This window comes from Vicugna pacos, chromosome 5 (genome assembly GCF_048564905.1).
Source record: "Vicugna pacos chromosome 5, VicPac4, whole genome shotgun sequence".
Taxonomy (NCBI): domain Eukaryota; kingdom Metazoa; phylum Chordata; class Mammalia; order Artiodactyla; family Camelidae; genus Vicugna; species Vicugna pacos.
The window spans coordinates 24,010,498-24,036,979 of record NC_132991.1 but is presented as its reverse complement, the minus strand read 5'-3'; the positions used below and the strand labels follow the sequence as shown (position 1 = coordinate 24,036,979).

Genomic DNA, 26,482 nt, shown 5'->3' with positions numbered 1-26,482 from the left:
ATAGTCTCCATCCCCACATTTTAAAACCGTGGCAACCACTAATCTGTTCTCTAGTTGTATAATTTTGTCATTTCAAACATGTTATGTAAATAAAATCATTCAGTATGTAATTTTGGGGGACTGGCATTTTTCACTCAGTATAACTCTGTAAATTTAAATTCACCCAAGTTGTTCTGTGTGTCAACAGTTCACTCCTCTTTAATTTCTCAGTAGTATTTCATGTACCTATGACTACTTAGCCACTCATCCACTAAAGGACATCTTTGTTGCTTCCAGGATTTGGCTATTATGAATAAAAATGCTATGAACATTTATGTAGAGGTCTTTGTGTAAATACGAGTTTTTTATTTCTTGAGGATAAATGCCCAGAAGTACAATTGCTGGGTTGTATGATGTTTGCATGTTCAGTTTCCTTAAGAAACTACTGAACTCTTTTATAGTGTTGGCTGAAACATTTTACATTCTCATCACCAGTGTATGAGTGATCCGATTTCTCCTCATCTTCATGAGTAACTAGTTTTATCACTATTTTTAAATTTCAATCTTGTATTTTTAATTTGCATTTCCCAAATGGCTAATTATGCTGAACACTACTGAACGAACGTATTTGCCATCTACATATCCTCTTTAGTGGAATGTCTGATCACGTCTTCTGCTTATTTTCTAACTGGATTGCTTGGCTTTTTACTGTTCAATTTTGAGAGTTCTTTACATGTTCTAGAGGGTATTCTTGCATAAGATACTCGGCTTGCAAATACTTTCTCCAAGTCTGTAGCTTGTTTTTTTCATCCTCTTAAAGCATCTTTTGCAGAGTAAAAGTTTTTAATTTTGGTGAAATCCAACTGATTCATGTTTTCTTTTAAGGATGATGCTTCTAGATCCCAAATATTTTCTCCTATGACTTTTGTCCAAGAAGTTTATAATTTTATGGTTACATTTAAGTCAACGGTGTATTTTAAGACAAGTTTTATAAAAGATGGTAGGTTTTGCCTTTGGATGTCCAATTGCTCCAGCACCTTTTATTGAAAAGGCTATCCTTTCTCCATGAAGTTGCTTTTGCACCTTTTAAAAAATCAGTTGCACATACTTGTGTGGCTCTAATTCTGAGGTCTTTGTTATGTTCCATTGATCTATGCATATCTTCACTGATGCCACACAGTCTTGAATACGTTATATAATAATTTTTGAAATTCAATAGACTGATTCCTCCCTTTTCATTTTTCTTTTTAAAATTATGTTAACTAGTCTAGTTCCTTTGTCATTCCATATAAATTTCACAAGAATCTTCTCAATATCTACAAAATAATTTTGTTGGTATTTTAATTACAATTCCATTAAACCTATATATCAATTTGAAGACAACTGAAATCTTTACTATGCTGTCTTCCAATCCATGAACACAGTATACCTATTTATTTCGATCTTTGATTTCTTTCACCAGCAAGTTATATTTTTCAGCATATAAGTCCTGTACATATTGCTTCAAATTCAAATGTAAGTATTTTTCTCTTTTTTTGATCAATTAATTGTAAGTGGCATTGCATTTTTATTTTTGGTGTCCAATGTGTTCATTGTTAGCATATAGAAAACCAATTCCTTTTTGGTTATCATGTTTATCTTGTATCCTGCTAACTTGCTGAACTCACTTATTTTCTGGGGTATTTTTTTTTTCAGTAGCATCTTAGGGATTTTCTGTGTAGACAAACATGTCATCTACAAATAGGAAAAAGTCTTATGTCTTCCTTTCCAAAGTGTTTGACATTTATTTCTTTGCTAACCTTATTGCACTGGCTAGGACTTCCAGCACCATGTTGAACAGTAATAGTGAAGGCAGATATGCTTGCCTTGTTCCTGATCGTAGGGGAAAGCAGTCTAATTCTTCATTGTTAAGTATTGGCTGTAGGTTTCTATAGGTGCTCTTTATCAAATTGAAGAAGTTTCCCTTTATTCCTATTTTTCTGAGAGTTTTTGTCATGAACAGGTGTTGAATTTCGTCAAGTGTTTTTTCTGTATCAATTGATATGATCACTTTTTGTTTTCTTTTTTACCCTGTTAATACAGCAGATTATGTTAATAGTTTTTTAATGTTGAAGCCATCTTACATCACTGTCATAAACCCCACTTAGTCAAGGCATATATATATTTTTATATATTGCCTTATGCTATTTTCTAATGTTATGTTAAGGACTTTGGTGTCTGACTCATGAGGGATATCAGGCTGTAGTTTTCTTTTTCCTTTACAGTCTTTGTCTAGTTTTGGTGCTAGTGTAATAATAGCTTCATAAAATGAATTGGTTTGTATCTGCATCTTCTTTTTTTGGAAGACGTTGTGTATAATTTGTGCTAATTCTTTTTTAAATATTCAGTGGAATTCCCCAGGGAAATGATTTGGGCCTGGCAATTTCTCCTTCATGAGTTTCAAAATTATGGTCTTAATTTTCTTAATAGTTATAGGACTATTCAAATTATCTATTTCATATTTGGTAATTTGTGGTAGTTTGCGCTGTTCAAGAAATTGGTCCATTTCATCTAAGTCACCAAATTTATCTGGGTGTAGTTATTCATAGCATTCTTTTTTATTTGATATCTACAGGGTCTGTAGTGATATCCTCTGTTTATTACTGACATTGGTAATTTGTGTCTTCTCTTTTTTGATAGTTGGTAAATTTTATTGATCTTTGCAAAATCCAGGTTTTTGTTTCATTGTTTTTCTCCTTTCCATTTCATTTATCTCTGCTCTTATTTTTATTATTTCCTCCCATCACTTGCTATAGGTATATTTGATCTTCTCTTTCTAGATTCTTAAGGTAGGAGTTGAAATTATTGATTTGAAACTTTTCCTATCCCATGTAAGTGTTTAGTGCTATAAATTTCCCTATCACTACTGTTTTAGCTGTGTCACACAAATGTTTGGTATACTGTGTTTCCTTTTTTATTCAGCTTGGTATTTTTTATTTTCCTTGAGACTTTCTTCTTGACCCACAAATTATTTATTTATTTATATTTATTTTTTAACATTTTTTATTGAGTTATAGTCAATTTACAATGTTGTGTCAATTTCAGGTGTAGAGCACAATTTTTCAGTTATACATGAACATACATATATTCATTGTCACATTCTTTTTGGCTGTGAGCCACCACAAGATCTTGTATATATTTCCCTGTGCTATACAGTATAATCTTGTTTATCTATTCTTCATATGCCTGTCAGTATCTACAAATTTCAAACTCCCAGTCTGTCCCTCACAAATTATTTAGAAGTCTGCTATTTAGTTTCCAAGTATTTACAGAGTTTCCTATTATTTTCCTGTTTTTTACTTCTAGTTTGATTTTATCTGGGTCAGAGAACAAATTTTGTATAATTTCAATTCTTTTAATATTGTTGAGATCTGTTTTATGGCCTAGAATATACTTTTCTGCTCTGACCTATTCCTCTTGTCCTAGTAGGATTCCAATAATATAAATGTTAGGTCATTAGGTGTAGTCCCAGAGGCGCTTAAATCTCTCTTAGATTTTTTTTTTCCAGTCTACTTTTCTCCATTGTTCAGATTGGGAAGTTTTTATTGTCCATATTCAACTTCACTGATTCTTTCCTCTATCCCCTCCCTTCTGCTGTTGAGCCCATTCATGTTTTTAATCTAATGTTATTTTCAATTCTAAATTTCTCTTTGGTTTTTCTTCTGTGTTCTATTTATATGCTGAAACTTTCAATTTCTTTATTAAGACTTTTTTTTTAAATTTGTTTCATCTCTGTGTTTAATTGGTCTTGAAACATTTTTTATGATGGCTGCTTTAAAATCTTTGTTAAATAACTAACATCTCTGTCTTCTTGGTATTGATATTTATTAATTGTCTTTTTCATCCTAGCTGAGATTTGCCTGGATCTTGGTAAGATTAGTAAGTTTTTGTTGAGCCTGGACTTTTGGAGCATCATGTTATGAAACTCTGGACATTGCTTAAATCTTTGATTTCTGCTGCCTTCTTCTCATGCCACTCCAGCAAGGGAGTATGAGGCACACTGCATCACTCCCAGGATAGTAGTCCTGATCCCCCACTCAGCCTCTGTTCACACTCAAGGGGGTTTGAAATGACACAGTGCCCAGATGGTATCACTGGAGTCCCAGTGGGGAGCTAGAACTCCCACCCCTGCCCAGCAGTACCAGAGAGCACTTCTCTAACTTTTTAAATTACATCTATACCTAAATTTATATAAGCACACCCCAGTCTAGACACTTTAATAATGGTATCTTCAAATCATTAATAGTCATCTCTCATAAAAAGTATCACAAACAGATGTTACAATTTTAAAATCAACTTTTCAAACCATTCAAAAGTTAAAACAGTTAAAAATTACAGTTAGTGAACCTGAAACCTCTTCCATTGATTGGTAAATGTAATGCTGAAATTTCTTATAATCATTTTAAATCCAACAGAATTTTTTCCCAATCAAGATTCAATTTATGAACGTATGGTGTATTATTAGAGCTAGCAGGGACATCATTAAAAGTGCACAACCAATCCACAATAAGATAGATGTACTCACTATATGTAAAATAACAATGTAGGGTCACCCGCCTCAGCTCTGACCACCCAGAGTCACCTCCTCAATTCCACTCAACCGAGTTCCCACCCCAGGCACTACTGGGGCTACACAGCTTCCTCCCTGGAAACCTGAAGGAAGTTCCGAAAGATCTTTATTCAAAACGGACTCAGTGAGTGCTGCAGCCAGCTGCTGAAGTCATTGTGTGGCATCTGCACTGCTGAGCGTGGGCACCAGGGCAAAGGCGCAGACACTGGATGTTACTCTCCTGCTGACCATCTGCGGGCTTTCACTATCACACCCGGTTCTGCACGGTGTTTAAGGCCACAGATAGACAGCCTATGGGCAGCAGGCCAAGAAGTCTAGCTATTCTGGTCCTGACCAGACAGGGGCCCACCAGTCTGTGCTGTACGGAGCACACAGGGCTCCACCAGATTATGTAACTTCATGTGCCAAAATCCATACACAATCTGAAAACATGCCATTTTTTTTCTGACATGACAGAACGCTCATCTCACATGACAGAATGCAAGCAGAGAGTAAACTTTTAAAAAACAAATATCATTTTCCTACTGATAGTATGATAATTCATGGGCATTAAAATCCTCAAAATGGTCATGGTGATGGAATACTTAGAAACCTTTCAAGATTTGATAAGGAAAAGACAGCTATTGGCCAGACCCATCGCACTAATTAGCCAATATCGTGGGAAGCATTGAGCATTCTAATAACCTTAGTCACTGAGCAGATCATTGTTTTCCCAAGTAGTGTCAAGTACTGCTTAGCTAGTTACAAAACCATCACTTCAGCATGCCTATCACATGACCTTCTCAACTGAGCAGATAATTGACCCTCTCTCTCTCAAACAGGGGCTCTTGGCATTTCTAGGCTGTCAACAAAGTTTCCAGGGGTGCACCCTGAACAAAAAAATGCTAAAGACATTTCATTGTATTTTTGTATTTTTCATAAATAAAGCTAATAATTAAAATGTTTGACATTTTATTTTCTACTTATTTTTCAAAAATTTATTCTGCTGATAAATGAGAGAATTATAACAGGAAGTGTTACATTTTCATTGCTCTTTTCATTAAACAGAAAATTGCTCACCCTATGTCAGTCCTTATTTTTATTTAATTTTACTGGCCTATAATGTCAGGGAGCCAAGTTACAAAATAACTGTTGCTGTTTCTTTTGTACACAATTCAGAAATATATTTCAAAATTAATTTTCTAAACTCAAAAATAAAAAGAATAGGCTAAAAGATGTAACAACTAAAAGATGGAAGTCAAACAGCATCATTTACAGGTTGTTTTAATATTTAAAAATAGCAAAGCTGTTGTGTGAAAAGTGTCTATAAAAATATAGGTGAAACAAAAGGTAAAACAAAAGCATCATGAGGCCCAGCCTGCTGGATGGCCTGAGATGTCACTGTGTGCCAAATGGCTGGTGTTTACTGAAAATGCACAAGCTGGTGCAACCTCGTTAGCATGTTACAGCGACTGGATTTCCACCCTGGCATTCCTTCAGAGGGGGCCTGCTGGCAGCTATATAGAAGCAGATTAATTCTCACTTTGTTTTTAATTTTAATTGTCACTAACTACACCTCCACCCTCTGACTTAGCATCTCAGTATTAACTTACAAGCATGAAACAAGAACTTAATCAAGGAATGTCTGGGGACTTATTTTCCAACAGCTGAGGTACTGAAGGTGAGGTCAGAGCAAACACTTGCTAGTGTGGGAGAGTAATGAGGTTCTGATGGAAGGTACAGAACTGCAGTGTTAGCCAAAGCTGCTCATTGCTGGTGCTTCATATCAGTTAATGAAAATATATGTATATTACACCACAGGAGTATATTGGATTGAGGGTTCTTGCTCAAGAATACAGACTGAGGCTCTCTTGTTAGCATTGTTGCTACCTTTGAAGCTGACAGGTGACTTGTTCCAGAATATGCTATTCCTTTTGTCTTTTCCTCCTCCTCCTCCTTCAACTATTACCTGCCTCTGCTATAAAGCCATGTTCAAGGGGCATGTTTGACCCAAGCAAAAAAGAATCCTCCTTCTGAATATCACGAATTACAGACCGTAAAGGGGTAATTATTTACTTATAAAAAGCCGTGAAATATCAACAAAAGAAAACAGGAGTCTGTTGAGAGACAAGATTAGTCCTAAGTCTCCTGCTATCCAGCTAGATAACTTTTTTTAAAAATATTTTCTTTCATATAATATTATGTACAGTTATATAATGTATTGATTATATATAGTTATACATATTAAAGCTAAAAATGTAGATTATACTCTACGTATCAAAGCTTGATGATTTTTTTGTGTGCTTTTTTGTTCCTTTTTTAAACATTTTTTATTGAGTTATACTCATTTTACAATGTTGTGTCAAATTCCAGTCTAGAGCACAATTTTTCAGTTATACATAAACATACATATACTCATTGTCACATTTTTTGCTGTGAGCTACCACAAAGATCTTGTGTATATTTCCCTGTGCTATACAGTATAATCTTGTTTATCTATTCTACATTTTGAAATCCCAGTCTGTCCCTTCCCACCCTCCACCCCCTTGGCAACCACAAGTTTGTATTCTATGTCTATGAGTCTGTTTCTATTTTGTATTTATGTTTGTCTGTTTTTTTAAGATTCAGCTGGATAACTTTAGACATGCTTCCATTTCCATTAATGGACAACGGTACCAATATTTGTCCTAGATTTCCCACAAGGTGATTGTGAGAAATGTATTTCTCTTTTACTATTATAATTTATTCATCTAAATTAAATGTTTATTAATATTTTAAAGTATGGAACTTCTAAACAGGAATTTTTTTCCCTTTAAAAAGTAGAATATTATCTCTTTTTAATTTGGGGGCTATAATCGATAGTTCTAATCAGATCTCTGCATTATAAAGTCAAGGACCACTGAGGTCTAGATCAGTGAATTTTCAAGGACCAGCACATTATCTTCACTGGGAATGCGAATACATGGCCCTCATCCCAGAACTGCTGAGTCAATAATCTCTTGGGGTAGGGTCCACCCAGGAATCTGTATTTTTAACAAGCCCAACTAGTGATTCCAAAATCACACAAGCTTGGGAAGTGTGGGTCTAGACTGCCTACTGGCAGAGGACAGAGTATAGAGGCAGAGCCCTGACGGGATTAAATCCCACAGTCCCTAGATTGTAAACCAGATCTCTTTTAACTACACAAATGTAAAACATCCCTATTGTCTAGACCACAATTTGACTTTTACATTGGCTCTTTGGTTCTGTAAAGCGTTGCTGTTATGGAGACCATAAAGAAAAAACATTTTGTTTGCTTATTGTTATAGCTTTTACATATGTTATTTGTATGATTCCTCAAATAAAAGAAACACTTTTACCTTCTTGCAGGCATAACCCTAAACCATAACTTTCTAGGTTTAGTGCATTCTTACACAAAGTCAGAGGTCCCAGTTGCTATATTTGAATTTGAGAAAAGATTAAATGAAGGCAAGAAGAGACTCATGTTTCAAGCCTTCTGTTAACAAGATTCTAAGCCGCTGAAGTAAATGGTGTAGCTATCCTTAAAAAAATGCCAAAATGAGATAATTTCATATGAACAAACATATCCTTATCTCAGCAAGCAGCTTGCAATGACTAAAACAATCTCTCTCTCCCTTTTTTCTTTTTTGCTAATGATCAGAAGCTCCTTTTTTTGCTTTGATTTTATTTATTTATATATATATATATATATTTTTTTTTTTTTTTAATTGAAGCATAGTGAGTTTACAATGTTTTGTCAGTTTCTGGTGTACAGCATAATGTCCCAGTCATACAGGAACATGTATGTGTTTTCATATTGTTTTTCACTATAAGTTACCATAAGATATTGAATATGGTTCCTTGTGCTATACAGTATGAACTTACTGTTTACATATTTTATATATATTAGTTAGTATCTACAAATCTTGAACTCATAATTTATCCCTTCCCACCCTCCTCCCCCCAGTAACCATAAGTTTGTTTTCTATGTCTATGAGTATGTTTATGTTTTGTAAATAAGTTCAATTGTCTTTTTTTTTTTTTTTGATTCCACATATAAATGATATCGTATGGTATTATTCTTTCTCTTTCTGGCTTACTTCACTTAGAATGACGTTCTCCAGGAGCATCCATGTTGCTGCAAATGGCATTATGTTGTCGGTTTTTATGGCTGAGTAGTATTCCATTGTATAAATATACCACAACTTCTTTATTCAGTCATCTACCAACGTACTGACAAGGGCTTAATTTCCAGAATATATATACAGCTCTTACAACTTAACAATAATAAAAAACAAACAACCCAATCCAAAAATGAGCAGAAGACATAAACAAGCAATTCTTCAATGAAGACAGACAAATGGCCAATAGGCACATGAAAAAATGCTCACTATCACTAATTATCAGAGAAATGCAAATCAAAACTACAATAAGGTATCACCTCACACCAGTCAGCATGGCCGTCATTTGAAAGTCCACAAATGATAAATGCTGGAGAGGGTGTGGAGAAAATGTAGCCCCCCTCCACTGTTCATGTAAATGTAGTTTGGTGCAGCCATTATGGAAAACAGTATGGAGATTCCTGAAAATACACTTACCATATGATCCAGAAATCCCACTACTGGGCAGATATCTGGAGGGAACCTTAATTCAAAAAGATACATGCACCCCAATGTTCACAGCAGCACTATTTACAATAGCTAGGACATGGAAACAACCTAAATCTCTCCCTCTTTTTATTGAAATGTTTTGAAGTGGAATTGACTGGGAAAATAAGCAAGAGTTCTGTTCCTCTTGGAGCCACTTGATCACTAAAAAGTGACCAACTTTTAGAATACATAGCTTTGGTGATGGTTTTAAATTATAGGTAAGCCCAAAATATTGCTTCCTTCTGCCCTAAAACTAGTCAGATAAGACTAGAGGAGCTGGAACCTGGGCCAGTGCCCTCATTGCCAACAGTCTTGTCTTGCAACTTCAGTATTCAGAATTAGTACTGTTGTTTTCTATATATGTATTACTATTTTAAAAATTCAAGAAGCACTGCAATAAAAAAAAAAAAAAAAGAAGAAGATACCGGTTTCCTTTCTTCACTATTTCAAGAAAGTTGAAAAAAAAAGCCCCTAGGCTTTTTCTCTTCACTATCAAAAGTAAGAAATGAAGAAAACTATATATATATAGCATTTACCTACCTCAAGATGTTGACATTCTAAATTCCAATTTTCTTACTTCTTTAACTTCCCCTCATCATGCTGTCTTCTGTCATTGCAAGGCACACTATCAGAAACAAAATAGAAAAACAACTGCTTAAGGATTGATTATGTACTGGAGATTGTGTCTAATCAAATTGCTTAAATTCTTTTTCAAATAAAAATCATATTTACCAGGAACCTGACCTAAGTATTTTGAGGAGAATTTAAAAATTACAAATCAAATATCAAAATAGACATAAAATGATTATATAAATACTACATCATTCTAAGCATTCATAATATAATTCTCTCTTTCTAGAGTATTCAAGTGAAACACAAAGACACTACATAGCTCAATAATAAAAATAACTCAACACAAGAATAAAGAAATGGAGAAGGATGGACTCCAGTAAGACAATAACAAGTAAACATTTTTCAATCAATTTAATTATCAGCTTTTTTCACTGCACCAAATTACACCCTGGTATTTGGGCTTATAAAAAGTAAAATGGCCTAAAATCTACAATAATGGAACTCAGATGTGACTGGTTTGAAAAAGCCATGAGGAAACCAAATTATTTAGCAGAGGTAGAGAAAAAAAAAAAAACAACACAACAATGTAATCAATAATATGAAGAGAGACTCTGGTTAGATCAATAGTGTATCATATTCAGGGCCAGCCCCTAAACAAAACCACAAGGAGGCCAAATTTGCCATTGCCCTTTTCCTGGCCCTTGGTGACTGCTGATCATCCAGGGACTTTACATGATGGTTCTCGCTGGATATCCATGTAGTAATCAGAACACTTTGTTAGCATGTGACAGAAAATCAACTCAAATAACCTTAAGAACAACAATTATTTCGGGGGGAGAGGGCCCAAAGAATAAACATACTAAGGGTAGAGTTAGTTTTAACATGGCTGATTTCAAGAGCTTACATGCATTTGTCATCCCTTTTACTTTGCCCCCATCTCAGCTCTGTTTTACCCTGAGTTGACTTTATTTTCACATAGGCTCTTCTGTCATGATGACAAGATGGCTTCCAGAAGCTCTAGGCTCTGTGTGACCTCTCAACAACTGTAACACAGACTCCTCATTCGGCTTCTTTTGCCCAACTGGCTGGTTATAAACTACACACTCACTGCTCAACAAATCACTGTGGCCACAAATGTCATGATTTTATTGAGCAAATCCATGTCAAGATTTCCCCTAGAACCAGGGGCTGTGAAACTCAACCAAATGAAGTAGGATAGGGGAGAGTTGTTATTTTTGTTGTTGTTTTCTGAAAATCAGGATGATTTTCATTAAAAAAAAAAAAAAGAGGGGGAATAACAGCTAGACCAAAACAAGTGTCCACTAAAGCCTACCGTCTTGAAGAGTGATCCACAGTTCAATTCTTCCTTACCTCCCCACTTCTCAACAGAAGAAAGTCTTATATTTCATTCTCCACAATGTTCCCAAGGGAATAAACTTCTTCAAGTATAAACTGTACCATCATGGCTTCAATATCATAGCCTGGGATATTCAGGAATGATGGCGCGGGTCCCTTGGTCTTCCTCACTATCACCTCTGCTTGAGAACTCCCAGTGATGATGAGCACTAGTACCACTGAGTAGATGTACTTCAAATTTACTTTTCTATCTTGAGCTGGCATTTGTCCTTTGATGGGTTTTCCATTGGTTCTAATTTCTTCTTCTAGAGCTATCCAAATTATGTCCATCATATGTTCTAGATAGTAGATCTTCATATGTTTAAAGTCAGGTTTGTTCGACTGCTGTGCATATAATATGATTTCCAGGAATTTGACACCTAACTATTTCTTTATGTTCACTTTGTCTCCAACTATTATACTACTCTTTTTCTCCTGAACTTCATTTTGGTTGAACCTTAGATTGGAAGATTTTTTGATTGTTGCTGTTATTTATTTTGTTGGTTTGTTTCATTTATATAGTCTCTGAAAGTCAAGGAAGTAAAAGTTCAACCAACGTGAAGCAACAAATTCTCTTTATATCATTACTCACACCTAGAGCCTTCTTACCCTAGACAGCAACAGAAGCATACCAATTTCAGCTGTGGAACAAAAATATTCTCTATTCCTGTATCTTTTTCTCTCTTGTTTCATCTATCAGATTGTTTTGCTCCAAAACAAATAAACAAGTAATTTGAGTCTTATAGACAGTATACACTTTGTAATCTTGGAGTCCACAAAAAAATGTATTTATTGCAGCAAATGGTTGGATTCCTGCTTGTGTGCCATGGGAACTGAATTTCTGCCCTAATGTTTTGGCACATCTTCAGTATACTTACCTCTGTAGGAGTGGTGTGTATCCACAATTATGTTATTTGAAAAGAATCTTTGCACTGGAAAATCCCATTGAGATGTAGCATCGCGTTTCCAAGGGTGTCTTGGGACAAGAAAGAATGGGGCAGTAATGTACAACCACTTGGTTACATCATTCATACCAGAGAAATTATTATCCAACTGCTGACGGGGAACACTTGTACTTCTCTATTATCAAAGATTTTGCAGAACTGCTCAGCCCCTCTATTCATTTCATTCCAGCTGTTCTAACACAAGGAATGAAGCAGATTGTTTCATTCTCTAAGTGTACATCAAAAAGGATAATACCATCATTTGGGAGGAGAGGGGGCTTTTCAAGGGGTTTTTGCTCAATTCGGACTGTGTGTGGAGCAAGCTCACTGCCTTATAACAAAAGCATAAAACTCAGCAGTGACAGGCAAGTCAAAGGCTAAAGAATTCGTTAAAAGGAAGAAGCCTTAAATGTTCAGCCATAAACAACAAACGACATCAGAAAGGAAGCAGGGAAAAGGTAAAGGAGACCGTGAGAAGGAATGTGCCCTGGCTCAGCACTGCATCCTTTTATGATCCTTTGGGAAAACGCATTCGTAGGGCTCCAATGGCTCTTTCCTGAATTTGTCCTACATCAAAGAGCCACAAGCTTGTTCGTGCTTGAGCTTGTTTTTAGTACCTTTTAAGTGTGCATAGATTTAATATTTTCTATCAAAAAAACTCAAATTTGTTTTATGTCAATTGTCTGGTACTTTCTTGCCATATGAGCTTGAAGTATAAACCTTGCCCTCTCCTTAGCAATCTTCCATTTCTTCATATAGTATTCCTGCTTTATCTCACTTTCTGTATACACCACAAATATCTACCAGGCTTTCTTATTTTCCTTCATTCTTTTCACTTCCTACTCCTATTCTTCTTGAATGTCAAATATACAAGTACATAACTTCCACTCCCTTTTTCCACACCAATGGTAGATGTTGCAAATTAATCATGGAAATCTTATGATATATGAATCATTTCCAATATGTATTCAAGAAGTTACCACCAAAAGAGAAGAACTGAAAAGTAAAATGAAATGTATTTTTGCATCCTTGATCAGGATGCAAACTTAAAGAGGGTGTGAAAACGTAAGAATCTAGAAAGCTACCAAAATACTTCTCTGAATTTTGTAAAGAATTTTGTAAATCTCTATACTTGGTCCAACAGTGATGGTAAAGTTGACTGCCCAAATCAAGATCATTGTAGAGGCAAAATTTTATGTTCAATTTGGCTCATCTTTTATTCCTCAAATATACACAGATTTAGTACTTGAGGATTCCTATTGATTTTTGAAAGTCATTATTTTCATAGGAATAAAAAGCAAACAATTGTAAATTATGGAATATGGTATAGTGTCTGCATTTGCCTCCTTCCCCACCCCCACCCCCACCCTGAGCTCACATTCCATCGTCAAGACCTGAGCTGGTGTCAGCCTGGGGACTTGGTTTCACTTGTGAGAGGAGGGAGACACTGTTAGAAGCTGTTACTTCTATACAGAAAGTTCTCCTTGGGGGTGGCTTGCCTACGGGACCCATCTCATTCTACCCTCCACAATACTAATGGGGTCTGGGGTCTTCTTCCTTCTAATTAATAACAGACAAAAGCAATCCTTCAGGCTCACACATAATCAGGTTTAGTTCACAATGAATATACCGTATATAGCATTGGTTTCCATCTGAAATTACTAATAAGGATGTATTTTTCTAGCATTTTCTTTTTCTTTCATATACTCATTCATGCTGTGGAGATACATGGCTATATTCAAGGATTTAGTCATCCTGACATAGTCACAACAAATATGACAATGTTGTCACATTAAAGTGGGTGCTTACAAGGTACGTATGGGAGGACATGGGGGAGAAGTATGTGAAGGTCTTCATCCTGGCTGGAAACTGAGAGAAGTATCAGGCAGTAAAGTTAGGCAAAGAGGACAGCCAGTCCCCAAATAAATCCCTAGGGAAGGCTCTCGATTTTCTGAGTTGGGTTTCATGATTATAAATACAGTATTGGTGTGGATACTCTCTCTGACATATTAAATCCCCAGCCTAAAGTACCTAAGAACTCAGTCTGAGCTGCCTGGCTCTTGTTTCTAGATCAAACTGACTTACTCCTCCCGTTGTTTTCCTGCCAACAAAATCACCTCCTTAATATCTGTGGTCTGTGCTACACACACACACACACACACACACAAATTTTATTTAACAGAAACAAAAATTAATCTAAAACCTACCCAACTTTTCTTCAAATGATTATGAGTCACTTCTGGCTCCAATTTCTCGTGTTCCCTGAATTCTTCTTCACTGAATTGTTATTTCAGGCTCTACCTTTAAACCTGCCTTGGGCTTCTCAAAGCCCTTTCCTCCTAACCCCCTCCCACCTTACCAAAGTGCCCACAAGCACACTACTAATTTTGTATTGTTTTGCTATGTTTATGAAACTGTGGGTTTGTGAGCCACGGGGAAAGGGGTAATGTGTCAGCCAAGTACATTCAAGTCGCTTTTTAGACATTCCTGTCATTACATGCAATGGTGACCCCCTACCACTAGAAGAAGCTGTGCTGGGTTCTCAAGCAACCTGGTGAGACAACATCAGGATGAGGGAAATGTCCTTTCTACTATTAGTAGGTAGGGGATCCAGCATATTCACATACACATTAACTACCAAAAACTGCAGTCTTTTCATGTCTATCTGGACCACTGCTGCTTGAGGGTGTGGTGAGCAGACCCACCTTCCCTTTTCCACTGCAACCTTTCATGCCTTTTCATCTCAGTCTAAACTAGGAGCTTCCCCTGTGAGGTGAGCAAGGCATTGTGGGTCGTGTGAATAAAATGGGTTGGTTATGGGAAGAAAATGTTAGCAATTTTATTTGCGTGCTTTTAGCGTTTCAGTTCTATTGTCTGTGTCTTATTAACTGTATGTTTAAAAAAATAAACACCCAAACATATATTATGAAAGTGCAACCCCCAATTTTTTATGGCTTCAAAATAGTTGGAAGTCTCTGTTCTTCAACTGCTTTCTGTTGACACGCATTTGGGGAATATGCTCAGGAGAGTGGCAGCTTCTCTTCCACTTTGTAGACACTCCCCTCCAGGAATGCCACCAGGCTGGGGGCCCTTCTGAGGGATTTTTTTTCACCAGATCTACACAGTGCCACCATTTCTGCCTCTTTTATCGTGATGTCTCTCTCTCTTCCACCATCCCTCCTCCAACGTACCTTTGCTCAAGGAGCTGAGCAGAGCAAAAAGTAGTAGCCTCTCTTTTGAGAGAAGTCTTGCGACTGAACGAGTATTGTATTCCCTCTCCTTGACCCCCTCCTGCTCACATTGAGGGAAACTGCCTGTTTTGAGGTGCATTCCTGATCCGTGATGCTAACAGGATCCTAAAGTGAATTATTTGTCATTTCTAACCCCGACGAGCTGGATTTTAAACCTAATGTTCCTATAACTTGACACAGTTCTTTCCCCTTCCCTAGTTCTGTTTCCAGACTGTGGAATGTCAGAAGCAGGAATTGCAGGATCTGCTTTATAATGGAATTTTCTACTCAGTGGGCACAGTACCTTACCTTTAGTAACTTCTGAGTGAGTATCTGTGGATTTAGCAGGACTTACTTTAAGATAGTTCTTTAACTAATCTAAGGCATTGGTTCTCCAACTTCAGCATGAATCAGAACCACCTGGAAAGCTTGTTAAAACACAGATTGCTGGACTTCAACCCCAGAGTTTCTGATCCAGTAGGTTTGGGGAGAGACCCTAGAATCTGCATCTTTTCTTTCAGATTCCCAGGTGGTACTGATTCTGCTGGTGGGGGTCCACACTTGAAGAACCACTGAGCAAAGAAGTGTTCTTTCTATCTTAATTGTGGTGGTGGTTTCATCTATCAAAATTCATCAAATTGTACATCTTAAATATATGCAGTTTACAGTAGAGGAATTATACCACAATAAAGGTGTTAAAAAATAAAATAAAATAAAATAAAACAGCAAAAAAAAAAGTGTGCTATGTATTCCCTGCAAGCATAGAAAAAAGGAACAATCTAGGAATAGAAAGATCAGACTAAATTTATATGTATATTTTCCTTCTTGTAACATGGCCTTGTTGTATTTCTAAGCATGGAGAATAAATTTTATTAAAACTCAAAGATACTGTATAGCACAGGGAACTATGTTCAGTAGTAGTAACCTATAATGAAAAAGAATATGAAAACAAATATATGTACGTATATGTATGACTGAAACATTATGCTATACTCCAGATACTGACACAACATTGTAAACTGACCATACTTCAACAGGAAAAAAAAACTCAAAGAGTGAATAAATTTGGAATTGCTTAAATTATGTATGCTGCTATTATATGATTAAATATAGATAATTAATCATTTGGCTCTACAGTCACAATTATAAGGGTGATGTTTATAAAGTATATAATTTAAAAATTATTTCCGAAGAGATAGTCTTATATCTTTTGGACAAAAGCCTTTCAAATACTGTGTAATAATCTACATTTTACAAGTGAAGAAGTTCAGAGAAGTTGAGTACGTTTGGCCAAAGCCAAACAAACCGTCAGAGTGAGGTTCGCTTTGGCACCAGAGCGAGGTGTTTTCATTCTGTTCTTCTACTCCACTTCTCTGTCTGATGTTTCAGTTTTGAGATATACTCGAGAATATCTAGAGTGTAAAACAAATATTAAATAGGCCATAATGAAGGGAATAAAGCTTGAACTGGAATTAGAGTACCTGAGTTCTACACTCACCTTTTCACTAACTAACTGGGAAAACTCAGGCATGTGTATTAACCTTGCTGTGTCTCAGGTTCATCAACTACAAGTGAAAATTAAAAAAAAAACAAAAAAAAACTCTGATCTTCTTCACAAGATTGTGTGAAAATCAAATTTCATAACGGAGTTGTAATTTAGTATAATTCTCCACGCCAGCCTTATTGTTTAAAGGACCTAGAGAGGTTTTGCTGTATAGAAAATAGCTTAGAAATGTATCAAGTACGTTAGAGATTTAAGGTCTGATGATTAGGCAGAGTGTGATTATAACTTGTATTCATTTAGCTTAGCTGCCTCTGAATGGAATACAAAGATAGATTAGATTAATCATTAATATTTAAGGTGCTTAGAGCAAGTTATAAAATAAATAAAGAATATGCAATGACCTAGCAAGGGTTATAATCAACTTGCTGGAACTATTAAGAGCAGGGGGAGGTGCTACAAGCAGTTCCATACTCTGAAATAAGCACACCATTCTGGTACGTGGAAGGGAACATCAGCGATGCAGCTGTTTCCCCAAAGGGGGGAAAATTTGAATCAACCTTTCTCTTACCGACTTCCCTTCTTTTTTCCCTTCAAATGCTTTCCAAAAAGTTTTGAAATATCTGTTTTCTAAATTTCGTGTTTGTTCAATATTCTCATGTCATTTATTTTGCATCTACTAACATGCTATTCTAGATGGAATTTTGATTTATAGTATTTCTCCTAATGACCCTAACAACAGTGACTCGCTAGGGAGTCCCTCAGTGTATTATTTCTAGAAGCCTGGCCCTTGTCTACTTATGTTCACTTTTATTTAACTCGATTGAACCACAGAATATTGAAACCAAAAGCTACCTTAAGACAACATTGAGTCCCCAGCCCCTCATTTCACAGTGAGGAAGAAAGAAGCCTAGACTAGTGGTTAATAGCACACAGCTAGTTAGTGACAAAGTGTGTACTAGAACCGAGGGATCCATCACTCCCATAGCAGACTTCTCTTCACCGTACAATGCAACTCCCTCTAGAGTTTCCACCTTTACCTAGGAAGCTAAGGAACAAATCACAGGCCCTCACCAATAGGCAGAATGTCCAGGAAAAAAAGTGCACAAAATACAAACAATATTCAGGTGTGGCCAATCTGCATTGGAATCTTGGACCTGTTTTTATTTAACACAGATGTGAGTCTTGTGACTTTACCTCAATAAGCGCCAACTTATCCTTTTTATGAAACGGGGACCAAAAATACCGGCACTAGAGGACTGATGGTGTGATAGAACATGGCCAACTTTGCCCAGTGTATGAGGTAAATAATAGATATACCTTCTATCTCTTCCTCATTTCTCACAGTGTTTCATCTTTCTGCAAGTGATGCCTTCCAGGGATCATTATTTCCCTCCCTTGCAACTATGGAATTAAATTTCTGGACCTTCCCCTCACCTCTTTGACTGTCTCTCTGATACTTTCCCTCAGCAGACCGTGTACAGAAGCACTGGCCACCTCACCTCAATTCAAGGTATCCGGTGCAGGCCATGTTCAGAGACGCTGCACCGGGCACTGCACAGTTGCCTTGTGCCCAACTCCAGAAAGCTGTGAGAACACTACTCCTTCCTCCCCAGAGAGAACCCTGTAAGCCAGCCCCGACCAGGGCTTTTAAGGGAGAGGGTATACTCTAGAGAGGACCTCACACCACTCAGTTATTTGACAAACAATAAAGCTCTCATTTGCTTCTGAAAAAAAAGTCCTTACTTTTCACCAGGAATGAGCCCAAGATCCCCCTCCCTTTCCCCTCTACATCTTCTGTTACCAACTTCTTCCAGGGCATCCACAATGAGTGGGAGTTGCTTATAATGAAAAGGTGATGCCAGCAGTGTCCTTCTTACCCTTACTACAGCAGTAGTTTGAGGACCCTTTCAACTGTGTTCTAAACATGCTCTTAGTAACCAACAGCCATTATCCAGGCATTTGGAAAACTGGTATTGACATATCCCCAACCTGGCTAATAAATGCCTCAACAGTGTGAATATAAAATTTCAGAGTGTTTATTCAATTCTTTTTCCATCCATTGTGTTTTCAGCTTTAGGAAGCCTTCGTTGTATGCCTGTTGCCTCAGCAAGATGTGGGACACTTGTCTGAGTTCCACATTGACCTTTCACCAGTGTTGAAATATTGAGTTTGAAAGAACAAGTAGAAATAAAGGATATTCTTAAGAAAGCCAGAGAATCATTCACTTGAAAATATCTCCATTATTTTGCAACTCAGAAAAGTCGCCAACATCATTGCGAGATTTGGCTTGTGTACACCTGGAAAATATGAGGCTTAAATATTTCATGTTGACACTCCAGCTTCACTTCCCCTGGGGGTTGTGGGAAGGCTAAACTACATGTGCTAACCTCTTGCTAAACTGTAATTCAGCCTATGCCACAGGGGCTTCTTGGTGGCCTCGTAGGTCTTTCAATGTTCGCCCCCTACCTTCTCATCCAATAGGAGTTCATTTAGCCTTTCCTAGATTGTAACAAAATATTGCTAAGGGTCAGATTTAGTTCCAGGTAAAGAAGGCGGATGTTTATAGGGTATGATTTTTTAAAAGTCCAAAAGTCTCCTACAGAAGTACTTTCGCTAATAGCCTTATTGAAATCCCCGTATTAGTCACTTCCTTGGAATGAAGCAGTGAGAAAAAAAATTATCTGATAAAACATACAAGCTATCCGAGAGTCATGGCACATAAAGCCCCTTTCTCTTACTGATCAAACTACATAATCAGTCACTTAGAAGGACTGAAGAGAGGAAAACTGTGGTAAGACAGGGGAGGAAAAACAAGGCTTGGAGTATGTCCAAGCTTGGAAGGGCAACACGAGCTGAACAGATGAAGGAAATCATGGAAAGAAGATATCACTTGAGACACCCCTTATGATCTTAAAATGATGGCTTAGGACCAACCCTAATGCTTTATACCCTTACTTCCATCTGTCCATTCATTCATCCGTCATCTGTTTAACAAGTGTTTATTGAGTAACTTTGTACAAGGCACTGTGATGCTACACTAAAGATACAGCGATGAAAAGAGCTCAAGTCTGTATTCTTAAAGAATTTGCAAAGGAATAAAAGCAAATAAATAAAAATTTATAAGTCAGAGTCTTAGATGCCGTAAAAAATATTGGCTCATGGTGCAAAGAACCGACATCTATTACCTTGTGACAGACACTGTTCTATAGATGTATTCTTCATTTAATCCTGCCAACAATGCTCTAAGATAGATACTAGTATCAATTCCATTTTACAGATGAGAAAATGGTAATAGACTTTCAGTAACTTGACCAAAGTCCTACAGATAAAAAGACACAGGATTAGGATTTGAGCCCAGGTTATCTAGCTCCAAAACCCATATTCTTGACTCTGCTGCATAGCTCTCAAGAGCCCACAGGAGTTTGAGCCAAAGTGGAAAAAAATCCTGTAGAACCAAATATGAGAAGTATTACACAGAATCTAATAGTCATCTCTACTGGAATTTTCAGCTAGTCATCAAAGAAATACAGGGATATTGCAGCCATCGCTTCGTTCTCTGGAGTTGGTATAAGCAACGTGACTGGTTGCAAGCTTTAACATCAAGGCTATTCATGGATGAACTGTATGCTCAAGGATTGAAAAGAGTTAGTAGGACACTTATGAATTATTATAATTTGGCCATTTTCATTGTAAGCATATATATGTGTGTGTATGTGTGTGTGTGTGTGTGTGTGTGTGTTTGCGTGTGTAGACATATATATTTCTCGTGCTCACAAAGGAGATAGATGATGGAAAAAAAAAAGTATAGGGAGGCCAGTGAAGATTTGTGAGCCAGATAAATTTTGTCAGGGTATAGGGAGGAGACCTAGGAGACTGGAGCATCTAATTTGATACACTTATAAGCCACAAACATGTTTGAATGACCAAGAGCCAGCCACCACCCACAAAATAACCAGGATAGGTCTGGAGTCAGCAGGGAAGAGCTGGGAAGGAGGCCAGGCCGATAATGAAAGGGGGCATTAAGGTACACATTAAACTCTCCAAAGGGAAAAAAAATAAGCAAAATTTCTAAGACATCTCTCACAAAAAGTTGAAGCATGAACATTTCTGCTAAAGTAGCAAAAATGGCAAATTTGCTGGTTTCACTAAGTACATTATATTGCTTTTTTTCCCCCTTGATTTGGGGAGGTGGGACAGCTTCACTGAGTAATAGTGAGGTCATAAGAGACTTTTCTAGAGTGGTATATCAACCAATTACTGGGCATTTGAAGGGAGCAGTTTATTTTTCTGGCATTAAGAAACCAGCATATTTGGAGCTGGCATCCAATGGCTCAGTCTGGTTCCCTGAGCGACTTGGGGTTCCAGATGGGAGAAAAGCTGTCTTATTTCAAGGAGCAAAAGGGCCATCAGAACCCAGGGTGCTTGATTGAAATTTCGGACATCTGATTTTGTCAGAGTTCGGATCCCTTTCCTTTGAAATGCCCTGCCTTAATAACCACTTTAACCCATTGCCAATCTTTCCAGCAAACATGTCTCCCTATGATTGGGAAAATTAATGAACAGGCACTAGCTAATATAATTAAAGCCAAACACTCTTGATTTCAGTATTAAGAAAAAGCCACTGCCCTGATTTTCTCTTGACAACACAAAAGTCTTGCCATCCCCGAACTGTTTAATTATTGAGATGAACTGTAACAGTACACCGGATAGGGGCAGAGGTCGCTGAGCAGCCCTGGAAGTCGGAAGGCAGGCAGGGCTGACAGAGGGCCTGCCAACGCCTCAGGCTGCAGCTCCAAACCCACACGCTTTTTCTCAGGCAGCCAGCCTCTGATAGGTAGCCCGATAGCGGGGCTAATTTGCTGGTCTTCCAAAGGTCCGACGGTGCTTGCTTGTTTTAAGACAAGCCAAAATATGCTCTGGTGACCACCACGACATCGCAATTCCCATGCCCTACCACATTCCTTTTTCAGATCCCAGGCACTTTTTTTCTGTCTCTCTACGTGCAGTCCAGGATGTAGACAAAATGAATTCCAAGTGACCTACGCGGGGGTGGATTTTTTTTTTTTTTTTTTAGAAACAAACAGCAAATTAAGAAGGGGGAAAAAAAATCCTGTTCTCACTTTTTTCTTTTTTTTTTTTCTTTTGAGGGGATGTATATGTTTATTTTCTCAGAAACACTTTCTGGCTGTGACAACAGAACTCAGTTCTACGAAAGTATCTTTTCCACCCCACTCAAATGTCAAAATACTAAATATTAACCCCCGATTTTGCTTACTTCTCTTCTCTGCTTTCCAGACCTAATAGAACCTATGACTTTCTTTAAATAGAGATGTGTAATTTTCTATGATTCTAGAATAACCGCATCTTCTGGAAAAGTAGGGATTTTTTTTCTAATATGTCATTAATAATTTTTAGACTAACCAAAGATGATGGTGGGGGGGAGCTGGAAAAGATTACTAGAAATGTTAATCCTAGATAAGTCAGAGTAAAAGTGAGATTTTTCAAATACGTTATTTAATATTCAAAATCATTTAATAATCAAGGGAAGTTATAAAAATAAGTACATTCAATGGTTTTATAAAAATAAAATTTCTAAAACTTCTGTTTGCTCTGAATGACAAACATAATCTTTTTTTTTAAGGAAAAAATAACTTTCAGAAGTAATGGAGTCTTTTACAGAATTCGATGTAGCCTGAAGCAGGCTTGTCCTCAACATTTCTATTTAACACCTTCCTCTTGGATGCTACCCTTCCCCCACTCTGCGCCTAGTAACTGTGGACCTGTTACTTCTCTCACCTTATTAGAACTTGCTCTAAGCCTAAGTAATGATAAAGCCTGAAAGGGGCTTGGTAATCTTCTAATCATAGAAGCTGAGTCTATGACCTCCTTCTAAGACCAGCAAAGGTAATGAGAGGACTAGATATTGTCACATATGAACACCATTTTTATCCAAACTGAACACCTCTGGGAAAAGGGAACAATGAATGACTGCACTGGGGCAAGAGGTCTAAGCCAGGACTATTCCTGGTAAAATGGGACACATGTATTTATCTAAATATTTGACAGTAAAGAAATTCATGTTTAGACATACAGGAGTATCCCCTTATCCACATGGGATACATTCCAAGATCCCTGCTAGATGCCTGAAACCATGGATAGCACCAAATCTTATATATTATGTCTTTTCCTATGTGTTTTTCCTAGACATATATACCTATGATAAAGTTAATTTATAAATCAAGCACAGTAAGAGATTAACAACAATAACTAATAATCAAATAAAACAATTATAAAAATATACTGTCATAAAAGTTATGTGAATGTGGTCATCCCCTCTATCAAAATAGCTCAGTGTACAAATTTAATGCCCCTTCCATCTTAACTAAGCACTTATCATGCACTATGGCCATAAATTTTGCAGTTTGAGATGTGACAGCAAAACTAACTCATATTTATTTTTCCCACTTCATAATTTCATGAATAGAAGATCTGTACACGCCATAGATCTTAGCACCTCAGCATACAATTTCTTTCCTTGTTAAATCAAGAACATTCACCTTTTCACTTAAAGAAAATACTTTATGGCTTGTCTTTGGCATATCTAAGTTGCCAGCATCACTACTTTGCACTTTGAGACCTTGAGTAAGACAAAGAAGGGTGACTTGAACATGAAAGAGTGATACTGAGCAGGTCAACCTGATAACGGAGACTGCTACTAAGTGACTAATGGGGGCTACGTTGGACAAAGGAATGACTCATCCCCGAGGAGACAGAGCAAGAGGGCTCCAGATTTCATCATGCTACTGAGAACGTCGTGCGATTTAAAACTTACAAATGGCTAATTTCTGGAATTTTCCATTTAATATTTTCAAACCGGGTAACTAAAACCACAGAAAGCAAAACCTTAGATAAGTGGGACTGCTGCACATTAGATGACTGCTTCTTGTCATTTTCTTGGCCAGGCCACTCCCTTTGCCTTTTTCACTTACTGACCCCATCCCTTAAGCTGAACTCCGAGATCAATACTGCCAGCTTCCTAGGGTCTCAATTCAACCTTTGCCATCACCAAATACTCTCCAGTCTTTCCAGATGGATTTTCTGGGACCAGGTAACACCTGGGTATCTCCAGGCCAGAGCGAGAGCTCTCTACCATCACGCAGCAGCGGCCCCACTGTCCTAGTCTAGCTGCCTGGAAGCCAAAAATCCCCACATGAGAAAACTGCATGGCTTATGCTTCGTTCTATAAGTGAGACATTAAGGACATGTGAAAATGCAGTAAGACTCTGCTGACTTAGCAGCACAAGAATTTAGTATCATGGGGGAAAAAACCCTATTCTCCACAATATTATAATGTAAAAACTTGGCACAGACAAGATAAATTTGGTTCTAGCTGTCCCCAGATAGAAATATGATAAAGATGATTCTTAGCAGTCCCTTTGGATAAGTTTTGTGAAAATGTAAAGAATGGCTAGCAATGGGTTTGAACTTTAGTATTTATTATAAGAACCACCTGCGGTCCTTATTTAAAAGGATTTCTGGGTTTCACTCCTCAGTAAGTTTGATGAGATGCCCAAGAATCAGCGTATTTAATAAACCCATCAGGTAATTTGGATATAAGGGTTCCCTGCAGCCAAAAGCAGTGAAAAAAGCTTCATCTTTCTCATTCTCTTAACTGACACACAGGATGACATGATCCTCTAAGTAGCCTTTTCTCTTCTAAGTCACCTAGAAGTCCTCATAGAGTGGGAGGGATGTACAGACCTACCTAAACCGGGAAAGAGACTTCCTCATTCCTATAAAAGTGGCATGGTGTGCGTCGTGAGAAAATAGACCAGTTTTGGCAGAGACTTGAAATTAAGAACTAAGCTCTGTCTCCAGAGAAATAATGTTAAGTATAGCCTAAACCCCATTCAAGAAGAAACTGTGACTCCCTTTATGACCCCGCGTTGGCCAAGTGAAGTTAAAATGTGGCTCAGCCACATCAGCGATGTACAGGAACAGACTGCAGGGAATACAAATGGAAATTACTGTTAGGGAAACATCTGAATTTTTCAAACAAGGTGAGTTTTCTTTCTCGGTTGTCTAATTTAACATTCCAATAGGAGAAGAAATCCGGCGTCTGAAAACTGTATTTAATTCATTCTTTAAATAGCATTGCAGCCTTTTTCATTTCTCTCCACGCTACGTTTTGTTGTTTTTGTCTCGGAGGCTTTAAGGCAGGGCCAGGACTTGCACTGGGAGGCCTGCGGATTACAGGAAATAATGACCTGTATATATTTAGTTGTTCAAAGGAAATTAGAGTAGCCTGATTTTTATTATTCCCCATTGCCCCACGTTCTCTGGTGTAATAACTTGCCCTGTTCTCTAATTTACTTTTACATCATCGGAAATGTATACCATTTAGCCCAGATTCTCCCATGACCAATCAGGACCTGCTGCTAGCTAGGTTAACAAAACCTTCCCCAGACTGGGAAGCCTTCCTAATGCAGGCCAGCCAAAGACACCAACGAGCCGATCTTTCCGGAAAGTATGTGAGCTAGAGAAAGTAATTTACCAACTTCTCCCCTTAGGTAGCCAGTGACCACTGTATGCCCTTGCCACTGAATGTGACAGCTAACCTTTTCAGGACTAGTGTCATTTTAGATTAACCTTCTCCTGTAAAAATTTGTAGACAATTTCCTTCTATTTAGTTTTTTTAATTGTTAGTCTGTCAGTGTATTTACAGTGGCTCTGCCTTGCTGTCCTGGCTTGCTTTCTTTCCCCAACCCTTACCGCCAATCTTTTGTATTCTCTTTAATGTTAATATCCAAAATGTAAAATTCATCTGCTGGTATTTTTAACTTAGAGGAAGAAACCTATCTGATTTGGGTGTTTTTTTTTTTTTAAGAATTATGATTAGATATTTCAATTATGATCTTACTGGGATTTTTCTCATCCCATAGCTCATATCATCTGCATTTGCTAGAATACCGGGGGGAGGGTGGGCACAGTGGGAAACAGATCCTTATGGGAGATGAATTTCCCAATATCTTTAGAACATTTGCAACTTATCTTTAGAACATTTGCAACTTATAGTTTAGTCACTTCAAGATGGAAGTAACATTTGAAAGGTAGGAAAAAGTGATGTTTATACATTCACTGTGTTTAAGGGGACATTTAATGAAGTTTTGAGGATTCTCTCCATTCTGTTATGATAGTTTAGGCTGTGTGCTCTTTAACTGGTAGGACTTGGCAGGTTCAAAATGAAGAGAAGTAGTAAGTAGTTTTAATAATCACAACTTCTGAAAATCACTCCAACATGATCATATTTTAAGAGCTCAATAAATTTGGCCTTTATAAACTTTTCTTCATCCCTCCCCAAACATTTTTTTCAGTCTGGGCAGTTGCCTCATTATTAAATAGGGTCTCTATTCCAAAATAAACTCAAGTCACTTGTATTCATTTTACTTTAATTTCCTTCAGTCTCATATATTGTTAAGATTAATTATTGGTTTAGTTTTGTCCCATCCCTGCCCCTTCTGAAACAGCAGCAATCCACCTCATTTTCCTACTTATAAATTCCTTAAATATATATATATATTTTTATATACTCTCTCAAAGTAAATATCTCTGAATGTTCC

General features: G+C 37.2%; 1 long non-coding RNA gene across 1 annotated transcript in view; it reads right to left on the bottom strand.

The window, feature by feature from the left end:
- LOC107034178 (uncharacterized) overlaps positions 1-26,482 on the bottom strand; it is a 561,724-nt gene that overhangs the window by 72,245 nt on the left and 462,997 nt on the right. Inside the window, exon 5 of the long non-coding RNA XR_004190107.2 lies at positions 9,757-9,841. This is a non-coding gene — a long non-coding RNA (uncharacterized lncRNA). The remainder of the gene's footprint in view (positions 1-9,756; positions 9,842-26,482) is intronic.